This window comes from Sinocyclocheilus rhinocerous, unplaced genomic scaffold (assembly GCF_001515625.1).
Source record: "Sinocyclocheilus rhinocerous isolate Xijiao unplaced genomic scaffold, SAMN03320098_v1.1 scaffold113, whole genome shotgun sequence".
Classification (NCBI taxonomy): Eukaryota; Metazoa; Chordata; class Actinopteri; order Cypriniformes; family Cyprinidae; genus Sinocyclocheilus; species Sinocyclocheilus rhinocerous.
Genome location: NW_015646846.1, coordinates 3,209,020 through 3,214,639, shown reverse-complemented (window position 1 = coordinate 3,214,639; position 5,620 = coordinate 3,209,020).

Sequence of the window (5,620 nt, the reverse complement as noted above, 5' to 3'; positions counted from 1 at the left end):
TAAATGTTAGCTGATGCATCATACGAACTAACAATCAAATGACTGGCACATTATTCCATATGTTCACATTTGGTTCCTTGCTACTCAGCAAGTTTCAATGAGAGGAAAAAAGCCAGCAGTACTGGAAACAGTCTGACAGGTTGTGTTGTCCTTGGGCATTGCAGATGCTAAAAAAAGTAACCATGAGCCCAGCCCAGTAGACAGAGATAGCGCAGTATATCGAGACAGTATAGTATTGACATATTGTCTCTAGGGACACTCAGTACAGGGCGACAAGGACTGATTGTGAACATGAACCTCTGCCGATTCAGTCTTTCTTAATTTGTTAGTATAAAATTTTATGTAAAAATTTAACCCAACAGTTGGGTTAGTCCATATTTGACCCAAAATTGGGTTGAAATTAAAGTATTCACAAAAATAAATTAAGTGATACAGCCGTAATGTATTCTGTTATCTATTCAATTTAAATGTATTTGAATTTCAGAATTACTGTGACCCAATACATGCAATTTAGAAATCTAAATGAGTGCATGCTGTAGAGTATAGGATGTAAGACGAAAATGTAGGAAGAAAAGCAGAAGAATTAACAGACGTATTGATTTAAGTGATCTTCCAGGTGTAAGCACTTACAAGGTGACTATGTAGAAGGGGTCAGTACCTATATATATAATGTATTAATCATTAGGAACTGGTAACAGGTGCATTAATATGATTCATTACAGTACCTAGTGATTAAGACTACAATGGGAAATGAATCATGAATAATCTACCCAAAAAAAATCAACTATGATTGCTATAGTTTCCCAAAATTCCATTAGCTCCTCTTAAGGATAACGAGCAAACACTAGAGAGAAAGGAACACGTGACGGTGGTATTTCATACACAATACGGTATTTCTGAGTCTGCTAAGCATGCTGGTCAAACTTGCAAGTTTCAATAAGGAAATCAATGTAATCTTCATTATGTACTCACTGCACACTACATACTCTTACTTCAACACAGAGACACAAGCCATTGCCCTGGAAACCGATGGAGTTTGCCATGGCAACAGAGGTTCTGCTGCCAATTGTGTAGGTGAATGGGAATGCTGTGATTAGGGATGGATTAACACTTACTGTATGTAGACCTTTCGAGAGTTAAACAATTTATCAGAAAATGCATCAGGTGCGTCCCAAATCATGCACTATTCTATGACGTTTTGTAGTATAAATAGTGCGAGTAGTGCGTTCACACTGAAAATTCCAAAAAGAAAAAGTGCACATTAAATACCCGGATGATGCACTTAAATAACTGAAAAAACGAAGTGTGGAATGTTGGACACTTCATGCACTCAACTGTTGCAGATGTAATTATGTAGCGAATGGGGAGGGGCTATCAGACTCAGAGTATGAATGACAAAATAGCCTTATATAATTCATACTCGACATAGTTGAGTAAATAAGTATATAGTGTATAGTGCATAGTGTTTAGTGTGTCATTTGGGATGCAGCTATTGTTTTTAAAATTGCTATTTTGCTACTTTTGCATATGGTTTAAAGCAGTCACAGTGTATAGGTAAGTAAATTCTACAAAGCTTTGATTATGTAAAGTCATGCCTAAAAAGGCCAACAAACACATTATGTTTGCAAAGAAGCAAAATTCACAATTCTGCAATGCATAGGTCAAACTGCCAGGCTTAATGCCGATGCCTTGTTTAGTTAAAGGAACATTTCATTTAAAAATCTAAATTCTGTCATTTACTAACTCTTGTGTCGTTCTAAACCTGTATGGTTTAGAAGAACAAACTTCTAAAGACTTCGTTCTTTTCCATGCTTTAACGATGAATATGAACTAAAAAGTCTTAAGAAACAATATAGTATTTTTGTACGAAACAGGCCATAATTGAAGTCAGTATTCACTGATAATCTTCCTTTTCAAAGGTGAATGAGCTGAACTTGAGTCTGATTCGTGATTCTGAATCATTTTGATAACCAGATCAACTGATTCTTTGAAAAATCCAACTTTTTTCCCGCAAATCGCAAGTCTGTTTTTAAGAAAGTTATCACATGGCTTCCAAAGACTTGTGCATGAGTTATGTGGACCATTTCAGGATTTTTAAAGGTCTTTTTTAAGTCCTTCTCGCCCAATATTTTATCTTATTCCACAGATAAAAATAACCTCAGATTTTAAATGACATGAGAGTGAGTATATGATGACAAAAAATTCATTTTTGTAAGAACTCTTTCTTTAACTGTAGCACAAACCTGTTCTTTAATGTCAAAGCCAGAGACGCTGCTCCAGAAAAGTCGCTTCTGTTCATGCCGAGACACTGACATGAGACTCTTGTATTTCTGACTTGCGGCATGTATTCGGTAGCTGTGCACATGAGCGAAAAGAGCGAGACTCACTCATCCCAGCTTGAAAACAACCTTCTGATTCATAACTATTTTGCACAGATACAGTAAGCTATTGGTGGATGATGGTAAATTTCTCTAGAGCTCAGCAGTCACATCTCATTTCAACAACTTACATTGATGGGTCTGAAAAAATAATTACACTTCTCTATTCATTCAATTCCAAGACTGCCTAGCCTCCTAAATGCTACAAATCACCTCCTAATGAGGTTTAATTAAAGAATGATTAAATATATATGCAGAAATATGGGCTGTTATTAATAAGATGGGGCCCAAGCTTCAAAGAATGTCATCTACTTAAAAAAAACAACACCACATTTTTACTCTCAATGCTTGACAATGCATAAATCTAATTGGCACCAGTTTAAAGTGTTATTCTTTATGAGATCACGTCACATTATATCTTCCCAGAGAAGTGTCCAGTTCAACAACGAAAGACACTTTACTGACCCACTTTCATAAATAAGGTGAATGAGATGCGACAGAAAGGCGATTAGGCCTGATTGCACAATAACAAGCCACATGGCTTCTAGCATTTAGATACAAAGCTCACCAAGCATTAGATGATTCATAGCACACTGTTGTGATTCATGAGTATGTGAATCTCAAGAAAAAGTTCACATCCTAACTTCTGTGTCACATGTAATTAGGCTATCATAACCTCAGCAAACCACAGGTTAAGACCCGTGTACCATGATGGGCTTCGTGAAGCCACTGCCGAGGGCTGCACAAAAACTGCAGAACACCTTTTAATAATACATGAGTGTTCAAGTTACATGTCTAAATAATTAATTGATAAGTTAATTATTTTAATTAATTTCATTTCATATTACATACATGTTTTTCATACAGTAACTCTTAATCAGTGCTTACTGAAGTACAACATGGACATAATGTAAAATTAATGACATTCTCTGGAAGTGGCATTGGAATGACAGGAAGAGGAGTTTACTAAATTTTAATTTAAAGAAGTGCAACACATTCTGGATGTGTTCGTCCATCCTGGTCGAAACAAATATGATGAAATATACAAACAAATGTCACTGAGAAGACCAGGCTGAGAGTAAAAACTAGCATAAATGCTGTGAATTCTGTTTTTTTAATTTTTTTTTATTCTGTTTTATTCCTGGACCGAAGAATCAGTATTGGGTCGTGAAGAAAAAAAGGAATCCAATACACAACAGCAGAATCGGAGTGGTTGACAAAGCTGCTAAATTAATGTTTTAAAATGCCAACATCAAAGTCTAGAACTAAACTCAGTGAAGCTGACCAAAACTTTCACCACTTTCTCCAATATTTGTCCAACACAAAAAATACATGTCAAAATACTGTAAAACATAAACATCTGTGTACAATCTTGTGATTATATAAAAAAATTATGTACACTTAATTACTTAAAGGGGTAGCCCACCCAAAAATAAATTCTGCCATTATTTACTCACCCCTAATGTTGTTCCTATATGGATTCTAAATATCTTATTTTATGTTCCACAGAAGGAAGAAATGTATACAGGTTGGCAAAGACAATGGTGAGTAGGGCTGAACGATTAATTGCATTTGCGATAATATCGCGATATGAAAAACCGTAATCACTCGGTCATGTGACATGCGAGAGTAAAGAGGTGTGTTCGAAGATCGATCAGTGTATGACATCAAAGTACGGCAACAGAAAGCATAAGGAGACGTCCGCTCTCTTATAGCTCTCACAGTACTTTGATAACACACACCGATCGGTCTAAGTAGTGCTGCTTCAAGTCGAACACATCTAAGCAGTCTTCAGAGGAAGCATCAAGTTGGCACGCTACAGTGTTGCCAAGTCCGCGGTTTGGGGAACCCCTCCAAAAAAAACTTTTTACCCCCTGGAACATGATTTTTACCGGTGGACCCCCCTCGAAACGCCATTGGGCTAGTTTTGAGTAGCAGTTGGGTGGGTTTTGTTGTGAAAACCTAGCACCCTGGCACGCTACACGCGGAAATGTTTGAAAGTGTATATAATGAACGTACTTCAAAACGGAACATTGAAATTACTCAAGCAGTAACAGTGTTACGGTGCATTTCATTACTGTAGACTTCGACCTTAACATAATTACATTTACATTTAGTCATTTAGCAGACGCTTTTATCCAAAGCGACTTACAAATGAGGACAATGGAAGCAATCAAAATCAACAAAAGAGCAATGATATACAAGTGCTATAACAAGTCTCAGTTAGCTTAACGCAGTACACGTAGCAAGGTTTTTTTTAAATAATATAATAAATAAATAAAAAACAGATAGAAGAAAGAATAGAGCAAGCTAGTGTTAGAGGCCTTTTTTGCTTTTGTTAATTAAAAAAATAGATAGAATACAAAAAGATTAGAAAAGTGCAAGTCTAAAAGGGACAAGTTTTTTTTTTAAAGAATAGAATTAGAATCGAGAGTGCTAGAGTTAGAGGGTCAAATAAAGATAATCTAAGTATAACCACCAAAACCAAAGTCGATACCTTTATAAAAGCTCATTATCTCATTCCATTCCTCATTCCATTCCTACATTATAGAATGTAGGAATGGAAGAAGACTGCCCTCTATCGTCCAAAAACAATGTCCAGACACCCGGAAATACATCGATAGATGTTTGATAGCAGACAGACGTACATTCTACACTTAGTTACTCTACAGCTCCATCATGATCTTAGAATGGGTCTCATATATTGTGTTTTACCTGCTTGCTGCGGTTTTCTCTGCATTTCTTGCATACTGTCTGTATGTTCATCATGTTCATCAGAAATATGATCATATACCTGGACCTCCAAGAGACAGGTAAAAAAAACTTTAAGAATTAGTTTTTGATACAACTACATACATTTATATTGCAATAAAACACAATTTCAGAAAAATTAACATGAAAACTGATATCCTGACAGTTTTCTGCTGGGACATGTACCAACTTTTGCTAGAGCAATGAAGTCGGACAGCCTTATACATGACTTGTTTGTTCAATGGTAAGAGCAAAACACTTATGTATGAATCCATCAGATTCTTTGCACTTTTTATTATTATTATTATTATTTTTTTATTTTTTTACTTAACTAATGTCTTGTTGATTTGACTTTGCACCTACAGAACTTGTCACTATTACATAACAGTGGGTTATCATCAGTGTTGGGCTAGTTACTCAAATAATGTAATATATTACTCATTACTAGTTACTCATTTCAAAAGTAATATTGTTACTTTACTTATTACTTT